This window comes from Heterocephalus glaber, unplaced genomic scaffold (genome assembly GCF_053883595.1).
Source record: "Heterocephalus glaber isolate CG9 unplaced genomic scaffold, H.glaber_assembly_v1.0 deba00001481, whole genome shotgun sequence".
NCBI lineage: Eukaryota > Metazoa > Chordata > Mammalia > Rodentia > Bathyergidae > Heterocephalus > Heterocephalus glaber.
Window position 1 is genome coordinate 45139868 of NW_028258317.1, and position 18132 is coordinate 45157999.

Here is an 18132-nt window from a genome sequence, read left to right on the forward strand (position 1 = left end):
AATTGATTGCATTTCTAACATACTACATTTTAGGAGACATGAGAGAACCTAACATCCATTTTTAGAGGAGGATAATGAGGGTACATTCACAAGTCCTGATAGGCAAGACTCTTCTGTCAAATCAGGAGGAAAGGTCCTATCTTTAGAGATTTACTGGCTAGCCTGGGGGAAGGAAGGTGCTGTGTTCCATGACTGAGCCACAGCAGTAACAGCGGAGTGTGTGTGTAATGATTTGGCTCAGTTTGCTAGGCTTGAGTCTCCCAATATTAACAAGCTTCTGTACAAGGATAGAGGTGAACTAGCACAAAACCCAGCCGCCTCCTCCTTTCTCTGTCTCTGTGTCTCTGTCTGTCTCTATCTATCTGTCTGTCTATCTCTGTCTTTCTCTCAGGTGGCACAGTGGTGAGTATGTGTGTGTGCAGGAACGTACATGGACATGCCTTGTCCATTCTGCTTTCCTTCACTGCCAAGCAGGGCACATATATCCCTATAAGACATTATAGCTGTTCTTTATGCAAACTGCATTCATATTCTACAAAAGCATGTATTATTTTAATTTTAAGGATTTTTTTTTTTACTGGTTATAATATGGTATTCAAGAGCACCTTCCTCAAGTAAGTAGCCTTCTTACAGAGAAAACTTTTGGAAGAGCACTGTATATAGTGCTGTACTATAAAGATGCCCCCAGGCAATCCGTGGTAATAGTAGCCAATGTTTAATGGTAATAGTAGTAGGAATTTGCCATTTAGGAAGCAGCAAAGTAGTTGAGAGCTTGGGTCTGTCAGGTGGACCTGGATTCAAATATCTTCTTTGCCACTTGTAAACTGTGAAAGTTTAGGCAATTTCCTTAATCTCACTGCTTTAATTTCCTAATTTGTAAAATAGGAATAGCCATCCCTTTCTCTAAGGGCTTTAGTGAGTGTCGTGCCTGGCCTGAATGAGACCTTCACAAGCAAACATGCCATTCTCTACAAACAACAAGATATAATCTCCCCAGCATGGGGATATATTTCAAACAACATATTTCAATGTTGTCTTCACACCTTCCCTGACTGTCCTTGGACCCTCAGTCATAAACATTCCTTATGACCAAAGCCTCCTTTTCATGCTCTATATAAACCTAATATCCTTCCCAGCTAGCTCCTAATATATCTCTCTCTCTCAATGTCAGCCCATCCACACATGGATGAAATAAATTCACCTCTTCCCAGCTAGCTGCTGAAATCTGCTTTTGATTCCAGTCCCTGTTCACACCTGGACAGGAATAAAGCTTTTTTTTTTTTTCAAAGCCTCTCTCTAAGTAGCCTCACACACACCATTTATAACAGTGAGCATTAAAGAAGAAAACATATGTGAAGCCCTTGGCACACAGGAAGTATTCAACTGCATGATCTAAAGGTTTATTGGAGTTCTTCACTATTTTTAAACTTAGGAACGATCTTTAAATATTTCTTACATGTAAAAATGTTTGTTATGGAAGAGTCATATGAAAGAAGCCTATTTCACCTCTTGCTATTTTCAAACCATGATGTGGTTTCTTTTTTTCTTTTTTTTTAGAAAACTTGCAGGGTTGGGGATGTAGCTTGGTGATAAAGTGCTTTCCTATCAAAAGCAAGGCCCTGGGTTTGATCCTTAACATTGAGAAAAAAGAAAGAAAAAAAGAAAAAGAAGTGGAGAAACTTGAAGTATAGAAATATTTCTGTGTACTAGAAGCTGATTACATTGTTTTGTAAGTAACCCCTCCTCAAGGATAAATATGGTTTTGTAGCTAGCCTGCATGTAAACAAGCTAGAGCTCACTTAAGGATGGCATCTTTTCAGAATTAACTAGACTTTCAACTTCACTGAGGGTGCATGATTCATTTCTCTGTCTCTCTCATATGAACATGTGCATGCACACACACAATTATGCTAAAGTAGCTAGAGTACAATTCTATAATATGAATTTAAATAAACTTAACTCTGAACTTCAGTAAAGAAAGGTACTTTTCTCAGATATATTTCAGTGATTTTCATGATCAAAAAGCCTCACAAAGCTGAAATTAAACTTTCTTTTAACTTTTACTTGTTCTCTTACATTTCTAAGCAAGTGGGACACTAAACCTTTGCTTTGACTCAACAGAAATCAATAGATGTGCTGGTCACAGACCTTTAAGACATGCCCAGAAGGAACAACACATTATTTGATCTTCAGAATAATAAAAAGGCAATACGAGACAGTTCTCAAACAAAAAGAAACTAGAATCATTCCTGTCCTATGAACCTAAGAGTCTCAAAAGACATCAGTGTATCTTCCTCTCTCATGTGAGAGTTGCACAAGCAGTTGCCATGTCAGATGGCAACATTCCGGTAGCTCATTTGTAGAAGTAAGTCATGTGCAACTCCAAATTCATTTCCTGTAGTAACCATTTTATATATGGTGGTTAGCTATGCTTAACCCAATTGTGCTCTGAAATATAATTTCAACAGAACTATGGGACCTCGTAACCCAACTCATAGTACAGTAGTTTTACAAGGACAGGCATTCAAGGGTACAGCTAAGAATGCTAGAAATGGAGACCTCTTCTTTTCCCAACATTCTTCTCTTTCTGAGACTCTGTCACCTAAAGCAGGATTTTATGGCTTGTGTTTAGTTGTTGCCCCCAAGGCTTCATGCAGTCATAGGTGGGGCTTTTTCAGAGGTGGCTGGATCTAGAGTGTGTGATGCTGGAATTGATTCATGGTGCAATACTAGGCACAAGGGCACTAGGATTAAAGATGTGAGTGCTGCCCACCCTAAGTAGTCTGGACAAGATAAAAGGGGCAGAAAGACAAGGTTAAGGTCCCTTATTGCTTTGCTATCTTCTGCCCACCATGAACTGTTTCTCCTCTGCCACCCTGCCTTGGAGTCAGCCGACTATGGACTGAAAGCTCTACAAACTGTGAGCCAAATAAACCTTTCCTCCTTTAAATTTGGGTGTTTGGTATTTTATCTTAGCAATGAGAAAAGAAACTAAGACACAGAGAATCCTGCCCTGCCCCCACCCCTCTAATAGACGATTGGGAGGAGGGAAATGAGTGTAATGATTGGGTAGAACTGAAGGCTTTCAAAATTCCACAGTGGGGAATGAGACATTTGTGAGAAGCTCTGATTTTTTTCTTGCTCAGTTTTGGCAGCTCCTGGCTCATTTTTTCTTTACAGCCACTGAAGCCCCAAATTGATCTTCTTGCTTCTCTTTCACTGCTGCAAACAACCTATTTATTCCCTCAGAGAATTGTTTCCCTCTCTCATTCTGGATTAGAATAGAGAATTTCCTCCAACTTCCCTGGCCTTGAGGTGAATCCATAGACTGTGATACTGGTGGAGTTAAGAAAAATCTCCCCTTTTCAATAATCTTTCTGATATTGCTAGCAAATTCTACAGGTTAAGGTTAGAACCCTAGTTAATGGCAAGTTTTTTCCTCCTGAAGGAAATGAGGCATGGCTAATGGACATTTCAAGCAGTATACTAGTTTTAGGCTTTCATAAACATTGCTTCAAGAGTTGTGGCTGATGGAAGTTTGAGGGATAAAAAAAACTCCTGATAATGCATTTTGTGTGGTACAAAATGGGGTAAAATGACAGTGTGAGTAGCATCCCCTAGAGTGGAGAAGGGAGTTGAGTGGGAGGGTGGGGGGAGGTTGCTGGGAGAAGGGATGTGTTACAGATTTTCTCTCTGTCCCTTTACCCTAACACACTCCTAAGGTGCCAGGGCTCCCAGATGCTGGGTTGATGCTTAGAGACTTGAGTAAAGTTTTCAAGGTAATTAAGATGCCATCACCAAAAGGAACAGGGAGAGAGGTGAAATTCAAGTGGCAGACAATGAGACTGTGGGAGATGCTCAGTAAAAACATGTTTCTCAGCACAGCCAGGGGAGACTCCTTGAATAGCTGCCTGGCATGAGGGTGAGGTGGTTTAAATATTTTCTTTTTCCTTTTTTTGGTACCGGGGATTAAACTCAGGTCCTTGTACTTGTGAGGCAGGCAGCAGCATCACTGAGCCAAATCCCCAGCCCTTAAGTATTTTCTTCCCCAGGACCCTCAACCCCTAGGAGGGAAGGAAACTGTTGAAACTGAGTAGACTCATCTGTCAGTCCCTAGATCGCTACCAGTACTGCCTGGGCTAAGGATAGAAAGGTGCTAAGACAGGAGTAAGAAGCATTTGCAGGAACTGTCCAGCCCTTGTACTGCAGGTGCCATATGGCCCTGGAGAGCTAGTAATTCCACCCCGAAAGATTGCAAACTTTTAAAACTATGATGTGATTTTTAGCAGTATTTTTCTCGACTTGATTACATGGTGCTGGAGCATGGACTGTGTAGGTGACAATGGAATGTTGTGTCGGGGAGGGAGCAGTGCAGTGCTAATGCCACCTTTTGTGCCAGCCACACACAGTCAGTTTTATGTTGCCTTCTTTTTTAGTGTTATAAAAATATTTTAAAATACAGGAAGTTTCGTCATTTACATACATAAACTAATTATATATTTTATATGCAGTTCAAGACAATTCCTCTTCAGTGAATGCAGCCCAGGCAAGCCAAAAGGTTGGACACCCATGCTTCAAGAAAAGCATTCTTGGCGAGGTATTTAACTCAGGGGTTCTGGCGCCTGCCTTGAAAGCACAAGGTCCTGAGTTCGATCCCAGGTACAAAAAAAAAAAAAAAAAAGAAAGAAAGAAAAGCATTCTGGAGACATCACCTGAACTGAGGAAATAAGCAGAAGGAAAACCCACCAGGCTCAGGAGCCAGTTACATGGCAAAAATACTCTTCGGCTGTCTTCATACTCTTGTTTGTAGTGACTTCAGATGACTACTTGGTCTGGATCCAGTTTGCTTTTATGACTCAAGCTGCCCTGTTTCTTTGTTGAAAGTGATATTTATCATCATGCTGCCCTATTGTAAACATAAACCATGTCTCTCTTTTTTTGGCTTCAACTCTTCCGTCTGGACCCAGTCAACCACTGGATTTTCTTCTTGTCTGTCATTTATTAATTGATTACTTACTATATGTTGGACATTTCATTTCATGCTGGGGATTAGGGCATATAAATTTTGGAAGAGACACAATTCATTTTATAACAGATGTTATTTAATAAATAATTTGATTGGTTTTTGTCCCTACTTTCTTGGAGAGAGCCTCAAAATCTTTGGAATTTCCTGAATGACAGGAGTGTCTTTGCTATTCATGGTGGATTCCTTGGGCCACATTTGAATTTATGCTAATAAGTTGACTTTGTGGTAGGTCCGAAGATAGTTTTAGGATGGGTGTTAACCATATTGGAAAGATAAACCATGTAACTAGATGTTTGGGGCTTTGAGCCCCATGCTATCTGCCCAACTTCCCCACATCTGGAGGTGGGGTTATACAAGTTGAATTCATTCATGTGGCCCATGCTTCAATCAATTATGCCTACATGATGAAACTCCAGTATAAACTTTGGACACCCGAAACTTGGATAAATATCCCTAGTTGGTAATCATACATTAATGTTCCAAGAAGATGATGCCTCCTGGGGATATGAAAGCATCAGGTTTGGGTCCCACAAAGACCTCATTCTATAAGTCTTCTCACTTGGCTGGTCCTGGTTTGTATCCTTTATAAAGCTATAAACAACACTATAGTGATTTCTGAGTTTGTAGTGTCAGCAGATTGTTCCAATAGGTTATGCTAGTTGTTAGTTGTGCCACGGATTCTGGAACTTGAGGAAGTAGTAAGAAGGCTGAATGTGTAGCTAGTTGGTGGCCTGGATTACAATATAGGTTGCTAAACCAGTACTAGGATATTTAAAGCCATATGTTTAACTGAAAATATGATGAAATAAAAAGGAGAGGCTATGCAGTATGTAAAGCCAAACAAATTAAGAAGGAATCAGTTTTCACCAGTACAGTGGACTCTTGACTTACAAACTCAGTTTGTTCTTGAGGGCTGCTTGTAACTCAAGTTAAACAAATGAAGGCTCTCTCCTGGATACAGGCAGATTCAGTGTCCTTAGGGAGACATTGGCCCAGGATTTCTCAAATAACCCTACAGAGGAAAGGATGTTGTAATGTTTCTTCAAGAACTCTTTAAGAGTTAAATCTGTATCTGAGACCACCTGGAGAAGCACAAGTGGCCGGCATTCAAGTCGTAACTCAAGACTTCAGTCATAAGTTAAAATGAAAATTCCAGTCGTAACCCAAATTGTTCAAATGCCAGGCCGGTTGTAACTTGAGGGTCCACTATACTTTTTAATGAGGTGTTCATAGCCTATAGTAAATAGCTATGCTGAGTTTTAAGCTGTGTCATGGACACATGGGTATGTGTAAGCTCCGTGAAGATATGGATATTTTAAAAAATCTATTTGATTCATTGATGTATTCCCAGCAATTAAACAGTGTGTGATATATGATATATGTTCAATAAATTTTTGTTTAATGAAAATAGGCTTTTTCAAAGTTAAAACAACAATGCTAGGAGTATAGTTCCTCCTCCTGGGCAGGGTGGTAGTATTTCACCAGCTATCTCAGTGCCCCTCTGATCCATTTCTAGTAGGACTAAGTACTAGAATTTTGCCAAATGTGACCCTAAAATCAGAACCCATTTAATGAGATGCTCAATTCTCCTCCCATTGTTGTTAAGGAAAATTGAGGTAGTAGTGGCCTAAGAATATGGCCTGGGTAAACTAAGGGTACCAGAAAACAGAAGAGTAGATACACATGAAGATGTGCAGAGAGAACCAGAAGGCTAGAGGCTTACTCTATTGCCTTAAAACTATGGTGTCTCTTCTCTTTCCTCGCTTGGGTGTGGCTCTGGCATGCATTGTGACTCAGCTCATATTAACTTCAGTATTGGCTAAGGAATGAGTATGTGAAATCACACATCACTCTGTTTAATCTAGTCTAAAGGAAAAGTGTTCAGTCTTTCACCATTGAATATTATTTTGACATAAGGTCTTGCTAAATTTCCCAGACTAGGTTCAAACTTGGGATCCTCTGCCTCAGCCTACCAGAGCACTGGGATTATAGGTATCTGCCACCAGACATGGCCACTGTCTTCTTTTTTGTTTAGTTAACTTTTTGTTGTGAATTTGAAATCCCATTCTTGTTTCTTTTTGTGGACATTCTTTAGCTCCTTTCTTTATGGTTGCCATGGGAATTACTTTGAATTTTCTAAAGTTATAACACTGTAATTTGTGTTTATATTAGCTTAACTTCATTAACATACACAAACTCTGCTCCTAGCTGGGCATGGTGGCAAACACTTGTAATTCCAGCCATTTGGGAGACTGAGGCAGAAGTATTACAAGTGAGGCCAGAGTGGGCAACTTACTGAGACCTTGTCTCTAAATAAATAAATAAATAAACAAACAAGGCTAGGATGTTCTGTGTACCCTTGACTTATGAATTCAATCAGTTACCAAGGGCTGGTTGTAAGTCAAGTTGTCTGTAAGTCAATACAGCTGAGATCTGGATGTTTACCTGCTATATGTAACAAGAGGCAGATGAATCTTCCATCACCCTAATTAACCCAAGTTGTTCATATGTTAGGCTGGTCATAACTTGAGGGTCCACTGTAGCTCGGTGGTGGAGCATCCATGTGTTCAGGTCTGAGTACTACAACAACAACAACAGCAAAACACACAAAAAGATTCCCCCCAAAATCTCTGTTCCATTACAGGTCTGTCCCTATCTCTTTTAGTTGTTAATGTTACAAAATTATATATTATACATGTGTGTCCACAAACAAACTAATACTTTTTTTTTTTTGGTACCAGGGATTGAACTCGGGTCCTTGAGCTTTCAAGACAGGCGGTGTAACCACTGAGCTAAATCCCCAGCCCCAAACTAATAATTTCTTCAAATGCATTGATCTCTGTAATTCTGTAGGAAATAAAATGTAGAGTATAAAACAAAGTCACAGTAATGATAGCTTTGAGATTAATCATTTTAAAAATGTATTATTATCTTAAGCCAGCAATGGTGGCATATGCCACTAGCCCCAGCCCTCTGGGAGTCAGAGGCAGGAGGGATTGCAAGTTCAAGTCCCAAGTGGACAACCTAGGGAGACTCATTCTTTCTCAAAATAAAAAGTAAAAAGGGCTGGGGATATAGCTCAGTGCAGAGGTCCTGGGTTCAATTCCCAGTACTGCAAAAACAAACAAACAAAAATGTATTAATATCTTAAATCATGTAAAAAATAAACCTGTGTGGTGTAGTGGCACATGGTCATATTATCAGCTACTCATGAGGCTGAGGGAGGAAGAGCACATAAACATAAAAGTTTGGGGCTAGCGTGGATAAAAAGGTGAGCCCCTGTCTCTTATAAAAGAAATCATGTATAAAAGTGGTGGCATACTCCTTTAAACTCAACTACTCACAGGCTGAGGCAGGAGGACTGCAAGTTCCAGGTCAGCCTAGGCAACTTAATGAGACCCTATCTCAAAAATAAATAAAATAAAATAAAACTTTAAAAAGGGCTCAATGGTAGAGTGCTTGCCTAGCAAGCACAAGGCCTTGAATTCAATCCCCCAACCCTTTTTTTGGTACCAGGGATCGACCTCAGGACCTTGCACTTTCGAGGGAGGTGTGGTACCACTGAATGAAATCCCTGGCTCCAATCCCCCAAATTCTAAAAGAAAACAAGAAACAGGCTAGAGATATAGCCCAGTGATAAAGTGCTTACCTGGCATGCGAAAGGCCCTGGTTCAGTCCCTGGTACTACAATAAACAAACAAAGCAGAGTCGAGTTATAAACTATTGTTGCAATAATATTCATTTTTATAATTGTTCATTTATTTACCTTTATGGTAATCTTCATAATGTTTTGAGTTACTATCTAGTGTTGTCTTTTCTTTTCTCAGTGCTAGGTATTGAGCCCAGAAGTTCACAGATGCTAAGCAAGCACTTTACCACTAAGCCAAATCCTCACCCCTTTTTATTTTGAGACAGAGTCTTAATAAGTTGTCTGGGTTAGACTTGAGTTACAATCCTCCTGCCTCATTCTCCCCAAAAGCTAGGATTACAGGTGCGTGCCACCACACTCTGCTTTCTCCTTTACTATTTAAGTAGTTTTTGCCAAATATAAGGTTTTTTTGTTGACAGATTTTTTTAGCACTTTAAATATATAGATCTACTATCTTCTGCTTTCCAAATTTTCTGATGAGAAATATTTTCGTATATATATATATTTTTTTTTTTTGGGTACTTGGGATCGAACTCAGGACCTTGTACTTGTGAGGCAGGCAGAGGAACCACTGAGCTAAATCCCTGGCCCCCATAATTCTTTTTTGGATCACTTTATGTGATGAGTTGCTTCATTCTTTTTTTTCTTGGTACTGGGGATCAAATTCACAACCTTGCACTTGTGAGGCAGGTGTGGTGCCACTAAGCTAAATCCCTGCCCTGCTTCATTGTTACTGTATTCAAGATTCTCTTTGTCTTTGGTTTTCAAAGCTTTGACTATAAACATGGGTATGCATACATCACTGCAATGTGATGTCTTTAACTCTTTGGGGAAGATACCTAGAAATGGAACAGCTGTGTCAAATGGAATTTCTATTTCTAGTTTTTTAAGGAATCTCCACACTGATTTCCATAGTGGTTGCACTAGTTTACATTCCTATCAACAATGTAGAAAGGTTCCTTTTCCCCTGCAGCCTCGTCAGCACTTGTTATTATCTGATTTCTTAATGATGGTCATTTTTTTCTGGAGTAAGATGGAATCTTAATGTTGTTTTAATTTGGACTTCTCTAATGGCCAGCAATGTTGAGCATTTCTTCATGTATTTATTGGCCATTTGTACTTCTGTGAAATGTCCATTCATTTCACTTGCCTATTTTTTGATGCACCCTGAGACCATAATGTTAAGTGAAATAAATTAGACAGACAGACACACACACACACACACACACACACACACACACTTAAATATTGCATTATTTCTCTTATACAAGAAATCCAAAGTATAAATAAAAAGCAAAATAAAAGAGGCCGGGGATTTAGCTCAGTGATGCTGCCGCCTGCCTCAAAAGCTCAAGGTCCTGAGTTGGATCCCCAGTACAAAAAAAAAAAAAAAAGCAAAATAAAAGACATGTAATAGAAAGTAGAAGACAGATCTTTCTCAGATGGGAAAGGGAATCAAGAGATGAAGGAAGGGGGAAGAGAAGGAAGGGAAAGAGGATGACAAAAGCAATTAAGATGTATTATGTACACGTACCAACTCCACACAAGCAATGTAAACATTATATAATGCAAACATGTACTAATAAAAATATTAAAAAGTTTGATTACAATTTGTTTCATTGTGACTCTATGTTATTTGGAATTTGTTGAGCTTCTTTGATGTTTACATTCATGTCTTTTATCACATGTGTGAAATTTTCAGCCATTATTTCTTAAAATATTCTCTGCTAATTTCTCTCTTTTTCTTCTTCTGGAACTCCTGCTTTGTGTATACTGGTCCACTTGATGATATCTCACAGGTCTCTTCACCTCTGTTCACTTTTCTTCTATCTTTTTTCTTTCTTTTTCTCAGACACAGTAATTTTCATTTTCCTTCTTTAAATTCATTGATCCTTTTTTCTGCCCTTTCAAACCTGTCTTTGAAGCCCTCTAGTGAATTTTTTTTGTTTCAGTTACTATACATTTCAGCTCAAGAATAGTTTTGGTTTCTTTTAAAGTTTTCTATGTTCTTATTGATTCTCCTGTTTTTCCATGTATCATGTTCTTGACTTCCCCCCAATCTCCCTTTTGTTTCTTGAGAATCTTTTTTCTTTTTTTTTGGTAGTGTCAGTACTGGGAATTAAACCCAGGGCCTTAGCACTAAGTGCCCTTTAAACATTTTTTGTTTTGAAACAGGATCTCACTAAATCACTAAATTGCCCAGGAGGGCTTGAATTTATAATCCTCCTGCCTTGGCCTCCCAGAGAGCTGGGATTATAGGCATTGGCACTATGCCTGGCTTTGTGGAAGTTGTGTGTGTGTGTGTGTGTGTTGTGTAGTTGTTGTTTATTTTTATTTTTTACTTTGTAGACTATGTCTGTGCTGACAAGCAGCCTGAAGTGTAAATCTGAGGTCTTCTTATGTCTACCAGAGTCTTTCTCTGGGCATATACAGTCATTTTAAAATTTCCTTCATGTGTACAATTGTTTCTTAATGTAATGTGTTTTTTGTTTTGTTTGGTACCGGGGATCAGAACTCAAGACCTTGCGCTTGTGAGGCAGGCATGGTGCCACTGAGCTAAATACCCGGCCCTAATGTAATGGTTTTTAACATCTGGCTCTCCAAAGGAGAAAAAGTAATGGCGGGGATGGAAAAAGAGCACTGGCCTCTTACATGTCCTGGAAATCACTTTTGTCAGGGGAAGAGTACTTGGAGCAATGGGAGAATGGTGCAACAGTATTGGCCACCCATCTCTTTGTATGTACCGCCATGATCAGAACCAGCAATCAATTTTCAGAGCATAGATATTCATATATTTGGAGGATAAGGTCCTTTTTGCCAACATTGGCTCCCATAAACTGTGTGCAGGTTGCTCCACACAGCTGTGAACCACTGCCCGCCACAGGGCGGGATCAGGGATGGATACGTGCTACTGGGTTAGGAGTGGAAATAAACTGAAATTAGCCAGAATTTAGGGTCCAGCCTTCCCCTGAGAATTGCAAGCCTTCAGTAGATTTTTGAATATCAAAATAATTATACCAGACTGATTCTGCCAGTGAAATTATTGTCTAGGTAGGGATACAGATTTGTTGTCCTTCCTATACCGCTATATTCACAAAATCCTACCTCCACAATCATTTTGATAAGAGTAGTGCTCATCCTTTTCCTTGTATTTGAGTTCAATGGCAAGAAATTGAAATTCCATGGCCCAGATGCAATTGATTCCCTTCCTTAACAAAATCAACCTGGCGTCACTATCCCCTTGATGGGTGTGGCCATCAAGCTCATTACCCTGCACGCTCAGGAAACTTGTAGTTCTAGGCCAATTGTTCTAGGCTAATTATTACTGCCTACATCTCTGTAGCCCGTGCAATCCATGAGGGTAGAGTATAATTATAGTTTCTCTCAAGTCTAGAATTTAGAATTTTGATGGATCAGGAAACAGAAGCAGAACATCCTCCACAAGTTGCTGGTGAATTTTTCTGGAAGTGATGCTAGCATTATGTTGGGACACATATGTTGCTAATGAATATGGAGTTGACTCTATCTCCATCCTTGCCAATAGCATGGAGACTGTCATCCGTGGGAAACAAAACTTTCATTCCTTGTGTTTTAGTCCATTCAAGCTGCTATAACAAAATATTGTAAACTGGGTAGCTTATAAACAGCAGAAATTTATCCCTCGTTGTTCTAGAGGCTAAGAAGTCCAAGATCAAGGCACAAGATTCACCATTAGGTGAGGGCTTACTTCCTGGCTCGTAGATGGTGGCTTATTGTGTTTTTTCTACAGTGGAAAGGACAAGCAAACTTCCAATGGATTAAACCCATTGATAAGATTAGCACCTTTCTAATCCAACCACCGTTCTAGTCCCTATCTCTGAACATTGCTGCATTGGCGATCAAACCCTCAAAACATGAGTCTTTGGTGGACACTTGATATTTAAACCATAACACCAAGTTAAGGTTACAAAATCCAAATAGGCTCATATGACTAGAGAGGATCAAATTATGAAGGTAGAGAATTGAGGAGAACTCATGCATTGGAGGAGTAGAAGCAGGTGAAAAAGTGAAATCTAGGGGAAACCTCTGAACCAAAGCCCATATGTTTGTGGAGACATTTTATTTGGTGCCAATGGTCACTGACACAGGTATGCTGAAATCCAATTTAAAAGCCAAAGGAAAATGAATGTATAGCTCCCGCTCCATCAATTCTACATTCTTATTGTCTTACACAATTTTCCATCTGTTTCTCCCATGCAGTTGGTTCCTAGGTCTGGGAGATTCTACCTCTCAAATATTTCTCAATCTATTTCTCTGGTGGCTAAAGTAATTTATCTAAAACACAAATTTGACAGTTACTTTTTAAGTGTTTCACTCTCTCCCCATTTCCTATAGGATCAAATACTAATGTCTGAGACAGCGTGTTAAGATCATTTACTCTGATTTTCCCCTGCTTATTTTTCCATATTCATTTCTCACCATTTCCCTTCCCTTCCTAGCCTCAATGAATTACTGGTATTTCCTGGAATATGCCATTCTTATACATTCCTTCATGACTCAGTTCCTCTGGATACTGTCTGGAATGCTGTACTGTTGTCTGTCTGGTGAACTCCTCCACCTCCTAGTACTCTAAGACTTTCTGCCTCTGCAATGTCTTTACTGACCTGCCAAGGACAATTTAACACTCCTTCCTCAGGACTTCCTTGTGCACAGCTCTTATTTTTAGTACCTACTGCTGTGAACTGCAACAATTTAAAAATTAGAGTGTTTCTAGAGAGCATGGAAATAACTTTTGTGCCTTCAGGACCTGGCACAGCTCCTGATACATAGCAGGGTTTCAAACTGTCTTAGAATATTCACAATTCTTTGAATAAACAAAATATTTGTGTTTAAAAGCAGGAAGAATCTGTCAACTAGTTCACGATGTTGATGATCTCTTACATCTGAGGTTTGATCTCTAAAACCTGATATTAATTCTTTCATTAATTTAGTAAAAGTTTATTAATATTTACTCTTAAATCAGGCATAGAAATACAATGATCAACAAAAATCCTTCTTGTTTTATTGCTCTCATGGAGTTAAGAATTTTTTGAGAATGTTGGTGTGGTGGCACATGCCTGCAATCCCGGTTCTAGGAAGGTTGAAGTAGGAGGGGCAAGTTTGAGGCCAGCCTGGGTTATCATAGTGAGAGCCTCATCTCAATAAAACTATTACAGCATTTTTTTTTTACAGATTATTAAACAAAATAAAATATTTTAGTTTTGGTCCATGATGTCAGTCTGAAATTGTCTAAAACAGAAGCCATTCTGAAATATAAGGTGAAAGCCTTTGCTTACTGGACTGCTTTCACTTTTTACTTGCTACAGGTTTACTTCTTGCTTTCTAGCAAAGAGAATCATTTCAGTTTATAAACGTAATAAACTTTAAAATGTGTAAAAGAGTTGTACATCTTGTTTTAATCCAAACAAAACTTTGGATTCAGAAATCTGTGGAGGGCTGGGAAACACCAGTGACTTTATAGCTTTCCAAGTGCTCTTTTGCATTTAAAGCAGTATTTGGTTTCAAGTGTAGGGATGAGGAGGAACCTTCAAGAATCAACAATGCATGTTCATCTTCTTAGAATGGAGGGACTACCGTTAAGCTGTGGGAGATTATTGGACTGCATCTAAGCAAATAAAGGTTTTAGGTGCTCTGCTGACAGCCAATAGGCACTAATAACTTCTCTTCTCCTTTTTCCTCTCTCTCCCCCTCCTCTTCCTCTTCTTCTTCCTCTTCCTCTTTTCCTTCCCCTGCCCTCCCCCTCCTTTCTCTTCTTACCAATTTCTACCTTAGCTAATTGGAAGAATACAAGTAGCTGCTGTGTATTGGCATTTGAAAATGGAAAAGGAGAAATAAAATTAAAACACAAACATAAAAGCAAAAGCTAAAAGAAAAAAATCATAGCCTCTGTGAAAATCAGATACTAGAAAGTTTGTACAAACTCAAACCAGGTTCCTACTACCTGATGCATTCAAAAGGTTGGGTTCTGCTTTCTTATCAGCTGGGGTGAGCTGTAAACAAGGACAGACTTGGAGTGAGGCAGAACAGTGTTGCATAAGATGAGGGTTTATTGGGGCCGGGATTTTAGCTCAGTGGTTCTGGCGCCTGCCTCGGCAGCACAAAGTTCCAAGTTTGATCCTCAGTACCAAAAAAAAGATGAGGGTTTATTTGTCTTAAATTTGGCTAAATTGTCCCTCCAGCCTGTCAGACAGATGTGGTTACTAACTGGGAATTGCTGCAGAACAGAGCTCAAAGTTTCTTCCTTTTAGGTGGCATGCTTTCGTGGTAGAGACATGTTGTTTCAGGGATTTAACTTTAAAATCATCATTTTAATATGTAAAGAAATCACAAAGTAGAAGGCAAACTAAGTTGCTATTTCAGCTTGGATCTAAAATAGTACTAATCTCCTAAATTGAGGCTAGGTCGTTTTGCTAAATTGGGAGGATTAAAAAAAAAATAAAGTTTTGTAAAATTTACAGTCTTAGTGTAACAATTAGTCCACTGTTAATATTTTTTCTTCCTTTCTGGGGGTATCACCAAAGATTGGCCAGTTTTCCTAGTTATCTTTTTTTTTTGGTACTGGGGATCAGTCCTAGTTATCTTTTAAGAACAGTTTGTAGCATTGTGGATAGTGCTTAGAGGCAGATCTGGGTTTGATCCCAGCACTGCAATAAAATAAAAGTTGTAGAAGAGGCGAGGCTTTTAAGGTGATTGTATTTCCTTTGAGATTTAGGGAGGGAAGGAAATGGGGAAAGGATAAGACTGAGATAGCTAAGTTAGCCCTTAGTCTTGTGGGGCTAACAGACATACCAAAAAATTGGGGGTTAAAAATTAGACTAGTCTCCAAGGCTATAAAATTAAGGCAATACAAGAAGAGACAAGAGGTTAAAAAGTCAGCTCAAAAGTCAGCTTAAAGACTATGTGGTCAGTGGAGACACCACAAAGCCATAGCCAAGTAAAACAAGATCAAGCCATATTAGTCACTTTTCTTATTTCTGAGACACAATACCAGAGGCCCACAACTTAAAGGAGTAGAGGTTTATTTTGGTTCAGTTACAAAAACTTCAGTCCATGTTCAGCAGGTTCAAACACAGAAAACAGCATAATGGAAAGGCCTGGGTGAAGGAAAGCTGCTCATATCATGGCAGCTTGAACAAACTCAAACCAGATGGCAGGGAGGAAGCAGAGAGAGAAGGGAGAAGCTGGGGAGATATATATATATATATATATATATATATATATATATATATATACACACACACACACACACACACATACATATATATATATAATACACGTATATTCCATATATATTTGTGTATATTTTTATATTTATAGTTTTATGTGTGTATATTTTTTAATATGTGTGTATATTTCCATGACCCCAGCAACCTACCTCTCCAGACAGGGCTCTATGTCCTGACAGCAAGTCAGCTATAGTGTCCCCATCAACCAATCCTCTTCCAAAAGCCCCACCTATGACTAAGTAAAGCCTTTGGGAGACATTCTCCATACAAACCATAACACCACTGAAGTAAGTAGGGGAATGATCTGCCTTACTCCAAAACCCAATCAAGAACTTTCCCAAATAAGGGGCAAATTCCATGTGGTAAGGGATAAAGGCATGTGTAGAATGACCACTAAAGTAACCTATAGTTACTTTTACTTTATTAGCATGGTAAAAGTCACATCTGAGCTGGAGACTTAAGATGGTAATAAGACATACATTATTTGTAGGTCAGCCTAGGATTTCTGTCCCCTGTGTGTTGTTATTCTGGTGGCCAGGCAAGGTTAACAAAGGCTCATTCTGGCTCCAGAAAGGGGACCAGGTCATCCCCACTCCTTGGAAGTGTAAGTAGAATATCCTCATTCTCTGGAACCAGTAGCAGATCAACCCCAGTCCTTGATTAAGAAGTAAAGCAGTCAGTGCAAAGCTCTCTGCCATCTCTGACTCTGGACTTGATTGTCACCATTAGACCTTTCTGAATGGCTTCTTCATGTTCCCTGCAAATGGCCATGGTGGATATGGCAACTGACACATAGGAGCTGGAGAACTAAACATCGTGCCAGTTCTTAGACAGATTCTGCCTCCGCCCACCAAGGCTGTGAGGCCCAACTTCGCCTTGATCTCCCCACAGCACCTCTCTTAGGCTGCTAGAGTATAGTTAGGCTTAAGATTTCTGTCTCTAATTTAGTAAGTCTGGATTTGAGTTCTATTTGCTAGGCCTCTGTCAGATCTTTTGGTTCAGAAGTTCAGGGAGGTTTATCTGCACCCACAGAGGTCTCTCACGGCATCTGGCATGAACAGGAAAAGAAAACCTTCCTTAAGGGAGTTCAGTTCTAATTCTTGGTAGAGAGTTCAATTCTTGGCCAGTGGAGAAATAATCACAGTGAAACCTCGTCCTGAAGGCTCAGATTCCTGGCCAGTGTCATGAGTCTCAGGCTGGACAAGTTCCCTACCTTGGCTGGCAGAAATGGTGACTCAGCTGGTGAGTGGACGTCCTGGCCCGCATATTGGATGTCTCCCGTGGGAGTCCACTTCCGGGTGGTGGGGTTGGAGGTCAGGTTGGGTCCTTGCTGCAGAGGGTGGGACTTCCGGTCGGAGGTTGACCTCTTTGCTCGATTTAGAGGCCTTGACACGCTCTTCGAGGTGTTTCTGCATTGCAGGACCCTTTGAGGTAGGCAGTTCCTCACTTATTATCTAGAGAAGAGAAATTTAGTTTCCTGCCATAGTGGGTGACAAGCTCTTGTGTACAAAACAAGTCATCTGGCACCTCCTTTTTTTTTTTTTTTTTTGGTACCGGGGATCAAACTCGGGTCCTTGCGCTTGCGCAGCAGGTGACGAAACCACTGAGCTGAATCCCTTGAAAGTGAGTTGAACTCTATCCCAACACGTAAAATAAATAACTGCCCCATAATGGGGTAGGGAGTTCAGAACTCCTGGGCTTGCTTGTCTCCTCTATCTCCCCCCCCCCGCCCCCGATTTCCAAAGGGACCCAGAGAAACTCCTATTATTACCTGAATTTGAAGGTTCCACAGGACTCACTAGTGACTAACATGGTCCCATCGAGGTATCAGCAGTGCCAGAGACTTGAAATAGCAGGATTCAGAAAGTGAGTCTGACCAGTCACAATTGTCTGATGGGGTTTATGAGTAAATCTATAATAGTTTCTTTTTTTCTGAAATTTAAGTTTAATAAAAGCAAAGATTGTTGGACTTTGATAATTTCCCGGAGAAGGGATAAGACATATGCGAATGACAGAGCCCGAGTTTCCAGTGCTGAGATTGCATTTTGCTTTCCCTGCTTAATCCACTCATATTTCTTAAAGTATGTCTGCCTGCATTCATAGTGATGAGTTATGAGAGGTGGTTTGTCCAGTAAAGTAGAACCAGTTAGATAAGATCTGTCAGAGTGTCAACCCACCACATCCCCCAGGTC

General features: G+C 39.8%; 1 long non-coding RNA gene across 1 annotated transcript; it reads right to left on the reverse strand.

Annotated features, from left to right (window-relative positions):
- Nucleotides 1–4859: 4859 nt before the first annotated feature.
- Nucleotides 4860–17244, reverse strand: LOC110347751 (uncharacterized). Its single transcript, XR_002392543.2, has 4 exons — nt 17154–17244; nt 8676–8710; nt 7472–7606; nt 4860–6038 (listed from the first exon to the last, which is right to left on the reverse strand). It is a non-coding gene; the product is annotated as an uncharacterized LOC110347751 (long non-coding RNA).
- Between the last annotated feature and the right edge of the window lie 888 nt (nt 17245–18132).